This window comes from Schistocerca gregaria, chromosome 3 (assembly GCF_023897955.1).
Source record: "Schistocerca gregaria isolate iqSchGreg1 chromosome 3, iqSchGreg1.2, whole genome shotgun sequence".
Lineage (NCBI taxonomy): Eukaryota > Metazoa > Arthropoda > Insecta > Orthoptera > Acrididae > Schistocerca > Schistocerca gregaria.
This window is the reverse complement of record NC_064922.1, coordinates 571,461,520-571,481,294: the sequence shown is the minus strand read 5'-3', so window position 1 is coordinate 571,481,294 and position 19,775 is coordinate 571,461,520. Positions and strand designations below refer to the sequence as shown.

The 19,775-nt window shown below is 47.5% G+C and overlaps 1 protein-coding gene across 3 annotated transcripts in view; it reads left to right on the top strand.

Moving 5' to 3' along the window:
* Positions 1–389: 389 nt before the first annotated feature.
* LOC126354246 (potassium voltage-gated channel protein Shab) overlaps positions 390–19,775 on the top strand; it is a 1,056,422-nt gene continuing 1,037,036 nt past the window's right edge. For all 3 annotated transcript variants that reach the window (XM_050003752.1, XM_050003751.1, XM_050003748.1), the window contains exon 1: positions 390–709. The gene's annotated coding sequence lies outside the window, so the exon portion shown is untranslated. The remainder of the gene's footprint in view (positions 710–19,775) is intronic.

Sequence of the window (19,775 nt, the reverse complement as noted above, 5' to 3'; positions counted from 1 at the left end):
CCATTCATGTATAAATTTTTCAAAGGGACGTTTCAATACGTTACAACTTGCGTGTGTGTTCTGGAAATTCTAAAGGTTCGACGTCGTATATCAGTGTGCTGCAAGCGGCGGCGGGTTAGCTGCTTTCTTGCCTGAAAATGACAGCCTCTCACGCTCGCGTAGAATGGACGACTGGAACAAATACGAGAGAGGAAAACAGAGAGGAGCCGGACTGGTGGTTTTGGCATCGGGCGGCAGCGCCGGTGGCTGCGGAGTGCGCATGCGCCGGAGGGAGGGGGGCGTCCCGGGCGAGGCGCCGCGGCGCTGTGGCCCCCTCCGCCGCCGCCGCCGCCGGCGTCGCCGCAGCCGCTGGCGCTAGCCAACCGCCCCCAGTCGGTGCCCGCGTCGCGCGCCACCAACCGCCAACGCCGCTGCCGCGCCGCGCTGCGCTGCGCTGCGCTGCGGTAAACTCGCGCCGGTCGCTGGCTCGCAGCGACCTCCTCACAACCGTCGTCATTACCTAGCCTGTGTCCTCTGGCCGACTCGTCTCCGTGAGACGCCAGTGGACAGCCACTGCTCGGATCAGGGCAGTCGACAGTTCCCGACACAACGTCTGCCACGTGTAGCTGACGATGAGACTACCGGCAAAGGAACATCTGTGCTGAAGAGCTTCGGTGCTCAGGACTCTGCCCTCCTATACCTGTCTGCTGCCGCCAGCATCCGCAACTAGGTGAGCATTTTGCGGAAGTTAGACGTTTCTCGACATCCTTCAATGTGTGTTCACTGAGTCGTTGAGCATCCTTAGCTGTATTAACAGTGCGTGGTAGTGACCAAAGCTACGAATGTCTCTATGTTTTAATTCGCAACAATGTTGCCAAATTATGCTCTTAAATGACAACACGATCATCAATTGTAGGACAACTAAGTACCGTCAAGAACATTTCTTGTATGATCATTGTCGTAAATCTACGTATTTACGACTTAGTTTTCATGGTAATTTGCGTAAGTATCCAAAGTCTTTGAGTTGTTCCTGAATCGTAGCCAAATAGTTATCCCTTGTCTATATTTATCGTGGCACCATTTCATGCAAACTTACTTTACAAACCAACTGTCACATCTGTAGAAATAAAATGTTCTCGCGTCACCTTGCGCCAGTTTGTTTGAGACAGTAACCTTGTTAATCAGTGCTAACTAGCAGTCACTGTTAAACGAAATCACGCCATTGTCAAAGGTTTTCGATTTTTAACCTCTTCCGTTCTAGCAGTAGAAAACTGTTTATCCATGTAATATTTATGTTACGTGTAACTGACGATACAGAGCGCTGAAAGTCTAATGATACCTCGTGGAAAACGAGCAAAGTATTGGCACGCATGTCATTTGCGTTAAATGGGTTCTATTTGCAGGTAAACGTCACCAGTTCCGTGTGCCATATGCGATACGGGGAAGCGAAGAGGCTAGGACCGTTTTGTGCTTTATCTCGCTAATCAGTAAATTTCCTAAAAGAACGGAAATGTTATTAGAGTGTATTGCATAAGATATACTTAAGGAGAACGTGACAGAAACATGTACTGCAGCCTCAACCGTTACAAAAGTTCGTATGTTAGCAACTTTCTAGAATGAGAACGTCGTTAGCATGCTGCATTGTTTTATCGCCAATTCGTACTTGAAGAGTAATTTTCAAAAATGCCACTGCCACAACCCTATTTGCAATGTCGATACTACTAACGAACATCTAAATTCTAGTTTACCTTTCACACAACCTCTAAATACAAGTCAAAAATGAAATGAAATTGAATGAGAGTTGGCGTAATACGGCTTGTAATGGAGTAGAATCTATGAAATACAACAAATTTGAGGGCTTGTTGAAAAGTAATTCTTTGAAGTTTTTGTGTGAAAAATCTTAAGGCTTTTTCAATAAACCAAACGTTACCATCGTTCTATACATTTATACTTCACGTGTACATGTTTGCAGCCCTCTGCCCCTAGGGATTCCGAATTGTAGCGTATAACTTGGCGCGCTCTGATGTAACTATGTCGGTGCGTGAGAAACAGCGTGCTGTAATCGACTTTCGAATTCATACATGGAGCTTTTTCCCCTTTAACATGAAAATGCCACATCACACAGGAGCGAAGGAGATATCTGCAACAAAGCGACGCCTTGGCTTCACTGTCATCGACCATCCGCCATACAGTCCCGGATTGTTCCCATGCGATTTGCACCTGTTTCGAGAACTTAGGAAGACTTGACTTTTATAGTGACAAAGCGGAGCAAGCAGTGAAGCTGTGGCTCTGTCAACGAACTCATTCTACATAGACGGTAATAGCAAGCTTGTATCTCATTGAGAGAAATGTGTTTGTCACCCGGACTAATAAAGTAACATGTTAATGCCATTCGTTTTATTTAAAAAGCTGTAAGTTAGTTTACAAACAAAATTCGAAGGCATTACTTTTTAGCACGCCCTCGTAATTTACTGGCGCCACATATTTTCCAGCTGTTTCAAAGAACTGTGTGTTGGTATCACTTGAGAGCGTGTGGTCATTATTTTTCCTTTAGGAATTGTTCACAGTAACGTGTATGACTGTTACCTATAAAAGTAGCCGGTGACTTGAAAAATGACTTACTTTTAGAATTACGTTAGTCTCCATAATCAGATTATCACGTCAATACGATTTTAAACTGACAAGTGCAAAGAGAAGCTATCCATGAACATGAGAGCTATAGAAGATGCTTCATAAATTTAATCCATCCATTGGACTGCCACAGAAGAGATTCAGTACATTTTATCACATAATCTGACGCTATGATCTTTCATTGTCGACACGAACTCAGAATTCACACAGCCGGAATACCACCACACTAACCGGCAATTATACAGCATCAGATTCTTGTGCGAGCGAGTCGTCGGCTCTTAAAGCGGGCCAGATGGGTAGAGATTCTGCGGCGGCCCACTTCACGGAGCGCCCTCTGCACCGGGGCGGTGCGTGCGGCCGCGTCTGCAGGCTGGACGGCGCCGGCCGCCACGTTGCAAATAGTGTAGCGGAGAGGCGAGCGCGCGCCGCGTTTCCCACTAGTGGCTGACTGGCTGGCGGGTAGCTGAGGGCCTGCCAGTCACGGCGGACGGCGACGGCCGCTGGCGGCGCGATCGATGTCTTCGGCGTGACCGCCGGCTGCGTGTCGCTCCCTGCCCCGGAAGCCTCATTGAATATTTATCTACCCAAACAATGAGCACCTTGGGGTCGCTTCAGCGGAAACTTAAGCAGGATCGTTAGATTTTCTTCACGAGATAGCCAGGAAGGTGCCATTGTAGAGACTTTATGAGGAGTCTTATTGAGTGATGAAGGAAAGTTTTATTGAGATTACTAGGTGAAATTTACATCGGTAGGAAAAAGGAGCTCGGAGGTACAATGCACGGGAACTTCTTAGTCTCTGCCATCTGTGGCGTTTGTAGGAAAATTTGAAAACTTGTGGTAAGTTCTACAGGACCAAACTGCTGAGGTCATCGGCCCCTAAGCTTTCACACTACCTAAACTAACTCATACTAACTTACGCTAAGGACAACACACTCACCCATGCACGACGGAGGACACGAATCTCCGACGAGGGGGAACCGCGTGAACCGTGACAAGCCTCCTAAGGCCTCGCTGCTACCACGCGTGGCCATCTGTAGGTGATAGCTATTTACTGATGTGTAGGCCAACAGGACACCCCTAGTACAGACAAACAGCTATGAACGTAGTTGCCATCCACCAGCCATGACCACACTCACCACACAGTCTCAAATAAATAAATAAATAAATAAATAAAATGTTCAAATGTGTGTGAAATTTTATGGGACTTAACTGCTAAGGTCATCAGTCCCTAAGCTTACACACTACTTAACCTAAATTATCCTAAGGACAAACACACACACCCATGCGCGAGGGAGGATTCGAACCTCCGCCGCGATCAGCCGTACAGACCATGGCTGCAGCGCCTTGGACCGCTCGGCTAATCACGCGTGGCATCACACAGGCTATTGAAAATTGAGTCATAGAATTTCTTTTCGTCTTTTAATTGATTGGTGATAATCAACATGGTTTTCCACAAATAAACGACGTCGGAACAGCGTGTAAAATTAAAGTAAGCACCTGCTTCTTATCCTGATCTGTAGATGGCAGATGTAGACTGAAGCGAGTTATTTGTTGTGTGACTGTTCCTGTACATAACCAATTTGAGATTAAAATTTCTGTCAGTAAGTATGTTGTTCTCCATTGTGACCAGAATATTCTTTTTCTCCTACTATTAGTAACAAACCGCCTTTCGAGATCTTGCGTCACTGGTACACACGCCACTGTATGTGCTACCAGTATGTTCCAGTATGCTGCGAATAAAAACGGGATTCTTCTGGCGCTCATGCCTCTAGTTCTATTGGTGACAGAAAGTTAGGGTCAAGTATATTGTAAAGGCCTTCGGCTAGGTACCATATGTACGTGCGACAAAAGAATCGTCATACTGTAATTACCCTACAGCAGATTGCCAGTATTTGAATTACACGCTTCCTTTAACTTAATGAAATGTTTCTTTTCGTTTTTTTTGTTTTTTTTTTTTGCACCAGATGTCCTCTACGGCGCGCCTTAAGCACTTTAAGAAAGCATTATTTAGTTCATGGGCGGTTCCTGAGAAAACACGAAACAAGCGTTTTTCACAATTTTTCATCACCTTCAGCACCGGACACCTAAATAGCTAAACGCTACAAATTGCTCAAATTTTAACAGACAGTTATATAGAAATGCCATCTTCCCGTTTAAAAAAATCTTTATCGGTTACTGAGAAGCACTCCAAAACCTAGACACGGCTTTCAAGACGTCTATGCACAGCAAATGGTTCAAATGGCTCTGAGCAATATGGGACTTAACTTCTGAGGTCATCAGTCCCCTAGAAATTAGAACTACTTAAAACAAATTCAAATGGCTCTGAGTACTATGTGACTTAACATCTGTGGTCATCAGTCCCCTAGAACTTAGAACTACTTAAACCTATCCAACCCAAGGACATCACACACATCCATGCCCGAGGCAGGATTCGAGCATGCGACACAGCAAATGGCTGTCATTCTTATTATATATTGATAAGATCCCTACCTTTAACAACCTTAAAGATTGTTCTTGGTATCTTTATTCGTTCCCGAGACACAGCAGTTCAAATATGCCATTCTTGTACACGTAAAATACTCAGGTAAAATGCGGAAACGTAGTTTATAAAGTGACCGAGGACGGAGAGAGACAGTATAAAGTGTTTCCGTTACTGTCAGAAGAGTACTGTGAACTCCATGTTGTAGTACTGAAGAAGATGCAAATTTTTGTGTGTGTAAAATCATGCCTGAAGTGTAACATTAATTTTGCTTAATTTCAAATTCACATAAGTAAACTATCAACATTTTATTGACCTACAAAGTTAGTTTCATGTGAATGAGATTCCTTGCTGTAGCAGGGAAGAGAAGTGTGCCAGCGGAAAGGAGACTATGCTCCAGTTTAAATAGTGACTGCAGAGGGAAAGCACCTGCCTCATTCTACCTTTCTCGGTACCTTTAAAAATTTTCCAAAAACTTTTATGCTATCGTATTCGCTCTTTTTATACTGTGAGAGAAAGAGACAGTGGCAATACAAAATTAACGGAAATGTTATAAATGCTATAAGACAGTGGACAGTTGTTATGGTTTAGAAACAGCGAAGAGGACAATGACAGTGTGAAAGAAAGAGACGGATACAGCAGTTGTGGATCATAGTTGATTGTGACAGAACAGTGGTAGGACGAAAGTGAAAAGTGCCAGTGGGAGAGGAAAAAAGAGAAGGAGAAAATGGAAGTAGGAGAGAACCAGTGATAATGAGAGACGGAGTCTACGACGATGACAACAAGGACGGGAGAGATAGTGTCTATGAGAAGAGACAGCAGCAGTGGGAAGGAATGAATGAGATAATAGCTGTAAGAGAGAGCAAGAGGGAGGCAGTGGCAGTGGGAGGAGGGAACGAAGGACACCACGGCTGTGCCACAGGAGACAGTGACAGTGGAGAGACGCAAAGAAACAACGACAATGTGTTGGGCTGTATGAGTACGCGAGAACTGTCAAGTGGGACCGGCTGGGTATGAGCGACTTATTGCGGTGGACTAGTGGGTGTGAGCGAGTTACTTTAGAGAGGCTTGTGGGAGTGAGAGATGAGTTGCATGTTAAGAAGACAGCGAGTATGTTCGCGTGCCAAAATTTTTGGGGAAACGTTTTAGATGCTGAGGAAGGTTGAATGAGGCAGCTGGTGCCCCACGTTTCATTTTAAACAGGAGCATATTCCCCTTTCTTGTGCTCCAACAGGAGTATTTTTTCCACTGTTGGCTTAAACGATAATCTGGGTACAGTTTATTATGCTTCATTTAGATATTATCATTTCATGAACCTTAGACATAATGTTACATGTAAAACAACATTAAAGCTAAAAAATTGGGAGTCCAAGCTGTGACGTCAGTTTAAGGAGACAGTGAAATTGTGTTCCCAGACAACCAAGGCCACCCAGATGACAGTACTTACTCTGAGTGAAACTCTGCCGGAATGATTAAACGACAGATCCTTGAATACTAGTGGAGCGTCTGAGATTGATGATACGCTGGCAATTAAGTCTTTCGTGGGACAGAAGACAAGGTTCCAGGGAAACATTGGCAATAAAAACCCGATTTTCATGACTTTAGAAGATAATGGCCAATTACATAGGCTATAGAAAAATTTTGGGATTTTATGGTTAGGAGTGGTTTTAGCGCTGCACGGAAATGCTGGGGAGATGTAGAATGAATAACTTTAATATTTGGGCAATCTGTGATGTAAATATTTGTGCATTATCTCTAACGTATTTGATAGTAAAGTGAAAAAATCATTTTGGGATACTTCCGTATTTATTTTAAAAATATTTTTCACAAATAATTGTTAGACAGAAGAAATATGCCAAATCGAAAGCTATGTGCAACCAAGACACAAAATTCTTCTTACTGCTTTAATTAGCATACTTATCTCACTTCTTTCAAATGTTCGTGCACTGAAGCCATATCCCGCTCACTTTCTTTATTACTCTTTGAGCTGTACTCTTCCTATAACTTTCTTAACAACCTCTGCCTCATTTTTAGGTAAATCTGAAATAGAAATAGGTGAAATCTGAGTAGAACTAACATGCAAATGTTGTGAAGGCATTTCAATAACATTAGGGCAGTTAATAACACTGGAACTATATGCATCAGTTATGTTCGTACTATCTAGAACGATATGGGACGCTGTTTTTCAGCAGTTTCGAATAAAATATTCCCTACAATAGTCAGGCAGCTTTAATTAAACCGTCGTCAATAAATGTACGTTCGTCAACTGCAGCTCGAGATACGGGCACTATTCGGAAAGTAAGGAACGAGCGGTCGCAAAATGGAAACCACAGTGAAAATCAAAACTATTTTATTTGCAACAATTAGCTACACCTTCCAGTTACTTCTCTACATAGCTGCCATCCCGACTTATAGATCAGTCCTAGAGTTCTACCAACTTTCTAATATCCTTGCCATAGAAGGCAGCCTCCTATATTTTTGTACTCTGAAGTGCAGCTCGTTATCTCTGCCAAAATGTTGTCTTCACACCCAGCGGCATATATGAGCACAGAGGAACATCAGAGGGAGCCAGATCGGGGCTGTATGGTGGGTGATCAAGCACTTCCCATCGAGAACGCTCCAGGAGTGTCCATATTGCCGCTTCAGTGTGCTTCCAAGAACTGTCATGAAGAAGGAACTGCATGACTGGTACGTTATGCGATGTTGCATGAAACCAGGCGAAATCTTTCGGCAGGCACCCATACTTGGTGAGAGACACTATTTTCTAGACATCCTTACACGCTCATTGTGCGCTCAGAAATGAGAAGAGAAGGTTGGCGTGACATACTAGAGACCGGAGAACTAGAGACACTGTCCCACACATCTAGACAAAAGTTCATCAGATTTCCTCAGTGGTTTCATTTCGCGATGCATCGTTCCTTGCTTTGCAAATAGTCCACCTGTATAAGCTCAACAGACAAAAATTAGTCACCCGAGTGCGCGCACACAGATGAGTAATTAAGCCTTTACAGATGGTGCAGCGATCGAGTCACGTGTTCAGTCGCGCGTGGCCTCTATGTGAGCACAACGCAGTAGCGATCAGTGGGATATTTACGATTCAGACGGACGTTGTAAGAAAACATGGAAAATGTAAGGAGATGACAGAGCGGCAAAACTAGAAATCGTGTTTGGCCGTGCCCATGGCCATACTGTGTGCGAAGTTGCTGGATTTGTTGGCGTTTCGCGGCGGACTGTTCAACGTGTCTGTAGTCAGTTTTGTAACACACTTGGCCACGAAACACGGCATCGGAATTACGTCCAGAAAAAGATCCTGACTGAGAGGGGACGAAGACTCTCTTTGTAATATAGTATACATTTACGTACGCGAGCATTTCAATTGGCGTTAGGTGTGTTTTCGGCAAGAGGGCGCTCCTCATGTCCTGGGGACTGCTATAGTTCTGCGTGTAACCTGTTTCTGATGTAAGGGGTGACATGTATTCGCCATCAGCTGGAGATTAGGGAAGACACGAGACAGCAGCAGCATCCGATAGCCTCCAGATCGTGGATGCGAGACCCTTGGGTACCTCCGAGGTAGTGCAGGCACTGGACTTTCACGTTCAACTATTATGGTGTACCATGAGTAGGGAAAGGTGGAGTAAAGAGGCCATTCTAAAGGAAACTGAATTTTCGCCAAACAATGGGTATTGATAGAAGCCTGTTACTTACATATTTTGAATCTATGTATTATATGGTATCACACTGAATGTTTGTAAGTAAAAATATGTATAATGAGTACGACCAATATTCATTGTTCTGAGTCCTTACGTAATGTTCACTTTTTTCCAGCCTAAGGGCATAAAATAGCTAGCTTGGATGTATGTACTCCGAAAGTGGGCAGAAACGTTCTTTTGGCTGAAGTAAGTCCACCGGACTGGCGTCTGCTTTTTAGGTGCAAATACTTTGCTGTTCTTGAATTGAACAGTCAACGCTTTCATCCACTTTATAAATGTGACGAGGAGGTTCAAATCGTTTTTTAGCAGTGGTTTAAGGATAAAAGAAAATTTGTCTACGTTGATCTTGCTAATTACTTGTTATGGTGCTGCCTTTGCCTGCCATCTCCGGCTCACTTCTAAGACGATGCGATATTTTCTCCGCTCTCCCAACTAGAATGCTCATCTCCATAGACCTTTCCTCAAAAATTCAGTAATTCGCTTTTTTATTTCAAAAACATAATCAACGGTATCTTGTTTTTGTTCTTTACTGAAAGCACCATAAGGCATCCTATTGTATATTTTTTCCCAAGAACTCTTTATTTCAGCGTGTTATGTCGAATATGAAATTTATTTGCTGTTGAAGAAGGGATCTTATCCTTCTTCCCCGTATCAATAGCATTTTCTATCGTAACAGAGGCCCAGGATTGTTGCTCTGATTTCCGGACACATTTTCTTGATGTCCTAGTGCATGCATCAAAACCAAGCCGCTGCAGCAGACTGCAATCAATCGAATATTTGTATTAGCTCAATTGTAACAGAGCGGAGCGCATTATGTGTTCCCATCTCTCGCCGTGAGGGGTTACCTCCAGCGCCGTCGAACATTTTTGTATTTTCGCCGAAAGGCAGACCTGAGTTTTGTGAGTTTGTTGCAGTAGTGTATCACTTCGACGGTCTCTAGCTGCAGGAAATCAACACTATGTCCTGGACTCTACCAATGTTGTTTTCATTCGTGGATGTAAAGGGACGCCCACTTTGACCTTATCCTTCCCAATTTGCCTTCCTTCTCTGAACGTGTAACTGCAGTGACCAAACATATGGCGAGACAAAAATCTCTTTTCCATAGATGGTCTGTAGACGCTCATGGATAACGAACACACTAGTACCACGTGACCATTCGTACCGGATAACAAGACGCACTTCATTTGGAACCATATTGTCAATTCACGTCCGTCTGTCATCATGATGTGTACTCGAATGACGTCGCGCACTCTGTTCTTCGGTGGTTTCCACACGCGTCGCTCCTCCGCCATTGACGCCGAACAGCAACGTCTGTGGACTGACATTGCGTTTTCTTGTGCTACCTGGGGTACCATCTTCCCTTTCAAAAACAATGACGATAGCTACTTTCGGAACATCGCTCGTAGTGTACGTGATATACTGAAGTGTGAACTCTTATTGGGGTGTTACACATTTCGTACAGATTACAAGTGAACTGTTGCCGGCCAAAGTGGTCGAGCGGTTCTAGGCGCTTCAGTCTGGAACTGCGAGACTGCTACGGTCACAGGTTCGAATCCTGGGTGTGTGTGATGTCCTGAGGTTAGTTAGGTTTAAAAAAATGGCTCTGAGCACTATGGGACTTAACTTCTGAGGTCATCAGTTAGGTTTACGTAGTTCTAAGTTCTAGGAGACTGATGACATCAGATGTTAAGTCCCATAGTGCTCAGAGCCATTTGAACCATTTGAACCAAGTGAACTGTTCGGACAAGTGGACATCTTTCCCACATTTCGCTAGGGAGTAGTGTGGCCACATTATCTGATAGATTCTCTTAGGGGCATAAATGAAACTATCAAAACGATAGAAACAACAGGGAACTACATTTGTGAGTCAAAATAACTTGTTTACCCACTTATACTGAAAAAATGTTGTACACTATTTTTAAATGAGATAACAACAAAATTTTAAACGAGTTATCTTTCATCATAGAAATGTAAATTAAAAGAGTTTGCACAAAAAATAGCGTGAACAGGCTTCCTCTGTCAAACTAAGAATGATCATGGTGTACACAATTAGCATGAACACTTATTGGCAGGTAGCAATGCTCTTCAGGACAATAAAATATGCAGTGGTCACCTTTCTCGGCCTGAACGCTTTACCCCAACTTCCCCTTCCTCTTTTGAGGGAAATCTATCGCCACCAGATGCCGATGTCCCGGGCATTAAGAAGCAGAAGCGATGTCCCTCCGGCCCCGCACTTTCTTGTTGACCATCATAAAGTCTTGTACTGTTATTACTGCGAATGATGTAGTTACGATAAAGGGTTCACAGGATGCGGATGTTGGAGGTTTCTCATACGTCTGGATCCGTACACTAATTTATATGTTCCCATCTAGGAGATAATAGGCATAAATCTTCTATATGGTAGTGCTTTACGGCAGAAAGGAGACCCACGACAAGAAAAAGACTTTTACGACAGTATGGTTTGAAGTAGAGCAACTTGTGGACTATACTTGTTAGCTACGGCAATTCAGGCTTGGACATAAGGACTTGTTTGTTTTTTCGGTAGTTACCGGGCACCAACAATGACTCTCTTGCTGATAACAACAGTCTCATTCCTCAACAAACCCGAGTCTTTATCAGAGGGATCAATTTGAATATATGGTGGGCCTCTTAATCTTACTGATGTTTAATGTCATTTACCTGTGTCAGTCAGGTGTTAGGCTGCAGGAATATAGCTGGCACACCCACTCACATTTGCTGACGTTCAAGGACTCGCCGACGTTATACTGTTTGCGAGATGTGTGTCTCAATTTGCCATAGGTAGTTAAGGTTCCACGACGAAGTCTTGTTTTTAGCCAGTTGTTTTTCCACTAATTCTTGGACCTACGGTCCGATTATCTGTATCGTCGAGCCTTGCAAGATGCCTACTTGTACAAGGCCCACTGTCTGTTGCGAGGCAGGTACCATACGTCTTCACAAAGCAACAACTAACACACGATGTCTCACCTTAGTAATTTCAGATTCTCTTACAGCATCTGTTGGCTGGCACAGTGATTGTTTCTAATAAAATTTTATATCATAAGGGTGTAAATGGTAACCCTTTTTATTGATCAGTTTCTCACTAATTAAGCTGTCTTCAGACTTTTTAGAGAGATAAATTTGCCATGTGGATCATACGAGTTAACACAATTGTCATAAAAGTTACAATTTGAAAAATTAACAAATGTGTGAAATATGATGAAGATATATTCGAACGTTCATCGTTGCAGCTTAGATGTCAAGTGGCGATGTAGCACCGTACTTGTTACGAGATTAAGTGTTTGTTTGGATGTATAGCAAAAACCTAAATTGTTGACAGCTACCTTTATTATCTCACGTACTCAACAGCTTTTAGAATATGAGTACCATAAAGTTTTAAGCAGCCACTAGGAAATGATAAATCTCTTTCTTTAGGAGACCGCTGATTTAATTGCAGCCTTACACTAAATGACTGTGTGTATCTTATAGGATAATCTACTGATCTGATGGACACTATCTTTCCCTACTTTCGTTGGATACCAAACCTACAAATTCTTTCCTGATCGTCAACATCAACTATGTCCTCACTCACAATTACTTCCCTTTTGAGGGTATCAACTACAAACAAATCTGGGGTATGGCAATATGCACCCATATGGCACCATCCTGTGCCCAACCAATTCTTGCTAACCATCCAAAATCCCAAACCCCTCACCTGGTTCAGATTCATCGATGACATATTCGTGATGTGGATCGAGGGTGAGAACACCCTATCCACGTTACTCCAGAGCCTCAACTCCTTCTCCCCCTTCGCTTCACCTGGTCCCTCTCAACCCAACAAGCCAACTTCCTCGATGTTGACCTGCACTTCAAAGATGGCTACACCAGTACCTCTGCCCACATGAAACCTACCAACCACTAGCAATAAATCCAGTTCGACAGCTGCCACTCATACCATACTAAGAAGTCACTTCCATGTAGCCTAGCCAACCATGACAGTCGTACTTGTAGTGACAAGCAGTCCTTCTGACAATAGTCCAAGAGTCTCACTGGGCCTTCACAGACCGAAATTACCATCCCTACCTTGTTCACAAAGATCTCCCCCCTGTGGGTTCGGGGGTAAGAATAGGCCCACGGTATTCCTGCCTGTCGTAAGAGGCGACTAAAAGGAGTCTCAAACGTTTTGGCCTTGTGAGATGGTCCCCTAACGGGTTTGACCTCCATCCTTCTAAATTTTCCGAAGAGCGAGCCGATTGGGGAAGGGCGCCTTACAAGGAGCGATGTGTCCATCATGCATTACCATCTCTAGCCAGGTTTGTCGTCATCGCTTAGCAGTCCCGCTCACCTACCATCTCTTGGGCGTGGATTTGTTCTTGGGTGCAGTTTATTGCAGTCTGCTATGCTGTGTCGCTTTATGCGCCAATGACGATATTGGACTACATCACCTGAAATCCAGCACGGTAGCCAGTCCGTTGTGGTGGGGCCGCCATGTACCCTGTTGGTTGTAGCCCCCTGACTACACAGGGATCGCTCTGCTGATGCCAGCGCCGTTAACTCCCCACGTATGCCAAGGAGTAGATACCTATCTCCTTGGGGCATTGGGACTCCTGGCAATGGCCATCCTGCCAGGTGGTCGTTGCTGAGGCTGGGTGGCGCCCGTGGGGAGGGCCCTTGGTCAGAGTAGGTGGCATCAGGGCGGATGACCAGCAATGAAGCGTGGTACATCATCTCTTGCTGGCGGCCAGCCGCCAGCAGTCTCTAAGCGTTCCAGGGCTCAATACAACGCAACTACATATGACCCCAAATCGTTCCCCTCCCTGGCTACACCATGGGAGGAACGAAAGACTAAGGATTCCAGCGAACCATACTCGCCCCGCTACCTGGTGTGTACGAGAGCTGATGGTGAATCCTTTACATCCATGAAGCCTCAGTTCTTCGTCGAGCACTTAGAGGACAAGTTCGGGGAGGTGGAGGGCTTGTCCAAAATGCGCTCGGGCTCGGTTTTGATCAAATCGGCGTCCTCCGCCCAGTCCCACCGGTTACTCGATTGTAACAAGCTGGGGGATGTTCTGGTTACAATCACGCCCCATAAGAGTCTTAATATGGTCCAGGGCATAATATTCCATCGGGACCTTCTATTGCAGTCCGATGACGAGCTTCGCGCCAATTTAGAGCGGCGTGGTGTTCACTTCGTCCGGCGCATACATCGTGGTCCAAGGGATAAGCAGGTTGCCACCAGTGCCTTCATCTTGGCCTTCGAGGGTGATACTTTACCTGAGAAGGTCAAGGTGATGCTCTATCGTTGTGGCGTCAAGCCATATATCCCTCCCCCGATGCCGTGCTTTAAGTGCAGGAAGTTCGGGCATATGTCTTCCCGCTGGACTTCCAGCCTCACATGTCGAGATTGTGGACGCCCATCACATCCCAATACTCCATGTGCTCCGCCTCCCATCTGTGTAAACTGCGGAGAGCACCACTCGCCTTGCTCGCCGGACTGCAGCATCTTCCAGAAAGAGCGCAAAATCATGGAGTATAAGACCCTGGACCGCCTGACATACACTGAGGCCAGGCAGAAGTTCGAACGCCTCCATCCTGTTCGAATGACTGCCTCTTACGCCGCGGCTACTACTGTTATGGCCCCATTAGCTCTCCCTCAGACTGCCACCTCTCAGAGCCGGAATGCTACACCTGCCCCCTTGATGGTGGGGGGCACTTCACTCCCTGCTGCTCCTGCACTACCTGCCTCAGGAGCAGCAACCCCCAACCATCGGGGACATCAGTCCGCACTTCTAAGCTGGGGAAGCCTCAAACTTCCTTGGCTCGAATAGCACGGAAAGGGTCCCTTCCTTTCGAGGTTTCCGCCTCTGGGAAGGGTGACGTCAGCCAATGGAAGAAAAGCAGACCAGTGGCTGGTCGCAGGGCTTCCCGCTCCTCCTCCGTCCCGGAGACTGACTCGCTGGAGCCCTCCCAGCCAATGAAACCCAAGGACCAGAGAGACAAGACGAAGAAGAAGACCTCTAAGGCCAAGGAACACGCGGTGGCATCCACCCCACTGCTCCCTACAGGCTCTGCGTCCGAGGATAAGGTGGAGATCCGGGCGTCCGCTGAGGACCTGGATCTCGCCGGACCCTCAGACACCATGGAAGCAGATTGTACTGGTCCTCCATCGGTGGCAGCAGGTGATCCAGTGGCGTGATCTGCCTCCTCGGCCCCTTCACGCCTTTTTCGGACATGGACAAAGCGATACTCCAGTGGAACTGCAGCGCTTTTTTCCACCACCTTGCTGAGCTTCGCCAACTCATCAGCAGTCACCCTTTCCTCTGCATTGCCCTACAGGAAACTTGGTTTCCGGCAATGCGGACCCCTGCCTTACGTGGGTATCGGGGTTATTACAAGAACCGGGCAGCTTATGAGAGGGTATCTGGAGGAGTCTGCGTCTACATCCTTAACTCTGTCTACAGCGAATGTGTACCTCTTCACACACCTTTAGAGGCTGTCGCTGTAAGGATGTGGACGCCTCAGCCTATTACTGTCTGCAGTTTGTATCTTCCGCCAGATGGTGATGTCTCGTGTCATGTGTTGGCTGCATTGATAGCACAACTGCCTCCTCCTTTTGTGTTACTGGGCGACCTTAACGCCCATAACCCCCTGTGGGGTAGCGCCGCGATTACTGGCCGGGGTAGAGATGTCGAGACTCTTCTCTCGCAGCTTGACCTCTGCCTCTTAAACACGGGAGAGCCGTCACATTTCAGTGTAGTCCATGGCACATTTTCGGCCATCGACCTTTCTATCTGCAGCCCCGGACTTTAACCATCCATCCACTGGAGTGTCCATGACGACTTATGTGGTAGTGACCATTTCCCCATCTTTCTTTCACTACCACAGCGTCACTCTTCTGAACGCCCCTCCAGATGGGCTCTGAATAAGGCTGATTGGGGCTTGTTCTCCTCTCTCGCCACTATCGCACCTCCTTCCCATGACACCATTGATGCGGTGGTTCAGTCGGTCACCACAGGCATCGTTTCTGCGGTGGCATCTGCGATTCCCTGTTCATCCGGGTACCCTCGGCGGAGGACTGTGCCTTGGTGGGCGCCCGAGATCGCAGAGGCGATTAGAGATCGCCGGCGGGCTCTTCAACGCCATAAGCGGCACCTGTCCTTGGAGAACCTCATCGTTTTTAAACAGCTCCGTGCCGGTGCCCGACGCCTTATTCCCCAACGGAAGCAGGAGTGCTGGGAACGGTATGTTTCCACCATTGGCGTCCATACCTCTGCATCGCAGGTTTGGGCTAAGATTAGGCGACTCCATGGCTATCGGCCGCCTGTCTCTGTCCCTGGGCTTTCGCTGAATGGAGTGGTGTCCTGACTCCGACACGATTGCGGACCGGTTAGCAGCGCATTTTGCTCAGTGTTCCGCATCTACGAATTACCCACTGGCCTTCCGCTCCCGGAACTAGCGGTTGGAAAGTTGGAGGCTTTCCTTTCACACGCGCCACGTGGAGTCGTACAGTGCTCCTTTCAGCGACTGGGAATTCCAGAGTGCACTATCTGCTTGCCCTGATACGGCTCCTGGGCCAGACCGCATCCACAGCCAGATGCTGAAACACCTCTCTGTGAATTGCCAGCGACGCATCCTAGATGTTTTCTACCGCATCTGGGTTGAGGGTGTGTTCCTGTCTCAATGGCGAGAAAGCATTGTCCTCCCTGTGTTGAAACCTGGCAAGAACCCGCTGGAGGTGGACAGCTACCGCCCCATAAGCCTCACCAACGTTCTTTGCAAGTTGCTAGAATGTATGGTGAGCCGGAGGTTGAGTTGGCTCCCCGAGTCTCGAGGCCTTCTGGCTCCGTCTCAGGGTGGGTTCCGTAAAGGTCGCTCTGCCGTCGATAATCTGGTCTCCCTAGAGTCTGCCGTCCGTACAGCCTTTGCACGCCGCCAACATCTGGTTGCCGTCTTCTTCGACATGCGGAAGGCGTACGATACGACTTGTTGATATCACATCCTGGCCACACTTCATGGGTGGGGTCTTAGGGGCCCGCTCCCGATTTTTATTCAGAATTTTCTGTCGTCTCGTTCCTTCCGCGTGCAAGTTGCTGCGTCCCATAGTTCCTCCCGGGTCCAGGAGAACGGGGTCCCACAGGGGTCTGTCCTCAGTGTCTCCCTGTTTTTAATTGCGATCAATGGGCTCGCTGAGGCGGTGGGATCGTCCGTCGCAGCTTCGTTGTATGCAGGCGACCTCTGCCTCTACTACAGCTCCGCTGGCATTGCAGTTGCTGAGCGCCAGCTGCAGGGCGCTATCCGCAAGGCGCAGTCGTGGGCTGTAGCGCACAGCTTCCAGTTTTCGGCCGCTAAGACCTGCGTTATGCATTTCTGCCGGCGTCGCACGGTTCACCCTGAGCCACGCCTTTACCTTGACGGTGAACCTCTTGCTGTGGTAGTGACGCATCGGTTCTTGGGACTGGTATTTGATGCCCGGTTGACTTGGCTGCCTCATGTTAGGCAGCTTAAACAAACATGCTGGCGGCATTTAAACGCTCTCCGTTGCCTTAGCCACACCGGATGGGGTGCCGATCGGTCCACCCTTCTCCGGCTGTATCAAGCGCTGATCCAGTCCCGCCTTGATTATGGGTGTGTGGCTTATGGTTCGGCATCGCCATCAGCATTGCAATTGCTGGATCCCATCCATCACTGCGGGATCCGACTCGCCACAGGAGCATTTCGGACAAGCCCTGTTGACAGCTTACTTGTGGAGGCTGGTGTTCCTCCATTGCGGATCCGGCGCGACCGACTTCTGGCCGCTTATGCTGCCCACGTTTGTAGCTTGCCAGGGCATCCCAACTACCGTCTCCTGTTCCCGTACTCGATCGTCCATCTTCCAGACAGGCGGTCCCGGTCAGGGTGTACGATCGCGGTTCGCATCCTGGCTCTACTGTGTGGGATTGAGTTTTTTCCTCTCCCGCCTGTTTTCCGGGCCAGTCTCCGTCTGCTCCCTTGGTGTGTGCGCCGACCATGCATTCGGCTGGATTTGGCACAGGGTCCGAAAGACTCGGTCCCTCCTCCGGCCCTCCGCCGCCGCTTTGTTTCTCTCCTTGCCGAGTTTCCCGGATCTGCCGTGGCCTATACCGACGGTTCGATGGTATCTGGTCGCACTGGTTACGCTCTTACTCTAGAGGATCATTGTGAGCAACGGTCGCTGGCACCCGGGAACAGTGTATACACTGCCGAGTTGGTTGCCATCTATCGCGCCCTAGAGTATATCCGCTCCCGCTCAGGTGAGTCCTTTGTCATCTGTAGTGACTCCCTGAGTGGTTTACGAGCTCTTGACCAGTGCTTTCCTCGTTCCCGTCTGGTGATGGCCATCCACGAGTCGCTCCATGCTCTTGCCCGTTGCGGCCGCTCCGTGGTCTTTGTTTGGACCCCAGATCATGTCGGCATCCCGGGCAATGAGCGGGTTGACACGCTGGCTAAACAGGCAGTGAGTTCACCGGCTCTGGAACTCGGCCTTATGGAGTGTGATCTCCTGTCGCTTTTGCGCCAGAAAGTGCTTGGTGCCTGGGGTGACGAGTGGCGCACCCTGCCCACGCCCAACAAACTTCGGGCGGTGAAGGAGACGACCGGTGTGTGGCACTCCTCCATGCGGGGCTCTCGGAAGGACTCTGTCGTCCTCTGCCGGCTGCGCGTTGGCCACACGTGGCTGACGCACGGCCATTTGTTGCGCCGGGAGGACCCACCGCTATGTCGCTGCGGGGCAGCTCTGACGGTGGTCCACATTTTGGTGGACTGCCCGCTTTTAACAGGACTCAGGCAGACGTTTGCGCTGCCTGATACCCTCCCTGCCCTTTTATGTGATGACGTTGCTATGGCGGACCTCGTGTTGAGTTTTATGCGGGCAGGGGGTTTTTATCGTATGATTTGAGTGTTTGTCCTTTTCTTTCCTGTATTGACTTGGGCCTTTGGCCTGTGGTTTTAAACTGTGGGTTTTAATGTCATTTGGTGGTTGGCTTTTCCTTATTTTCATGGTCGGCCAACCACCTTCACACTGAGTGTGATTTTAGTTCCGTTTGTCTGGTCTTTGTCTGTCTTTCTTGTATTGTGTCGTCCCTTGTCTCAGTTCTCCGTTTTTAACGACTGACAGTTTTTATTTCGTGTGATTTTATCGTGGAACAAGGGACCGATGACCTTAGCAGTCTGGTCCCTTCAATCCCACACCCAACCAACCAACCAACCAACAAAGATCTCCTCTGCAGGACCTTTCCGGTCACCCACCACCTCCCATAGTCCCACCATTCAACCCTACTAGCCTTCCCACCCTTTCCACAGTCGTATTCTGCCGCCCACTGTACCCATCCAAAATCCTCATCCTTCCTTACATAACTCCTACTACCAAGCCCTTGCCTCATTGCTCATAACCCCATAATACACCTATATGCAAGACCTGTCCCATACCTCCTCCTACCATTACCTACTCCAGCCGAGTCATAAGCATCACCCATCCATCAAAAGAAGGGCTACCTGTAGAACCATTCATGCGATCTACAAGCTAATCTGCGACCACTGTGCTACATTCTAGGTGACCATGACGATCAAGAAGCTGTCTCTACACATGCACGAAATAAGCAATTGCAAATCTGAAATGCTAGTACATTAATAGTCGATCAGGTGTCAGAATGTTGAACGCAAGCATAAAAACGTACGTGTATTGTGCTTTACAGGTGCCGACGTCAGTTTGTGGGATGGGGTTCACTGCCTGTTGCACTTCGTCGTTCAATACAGGGACCATTATTGCTGGTGGTGGATGACGCTGGAGATGTCGTCCGATGATGTCCCATACGTGCTCGATTGGAGACAGATCTGATGACCAAGCAGGCCAAGGGACATGTCAACACTCTGTAGAGCATGTTGTGTTTCAACAGTAGTATGCGTGCAAGTAGTATCCTGTTGGAAAACATACCCCAGAATGCTGTTCATGAATGGCACTGCAA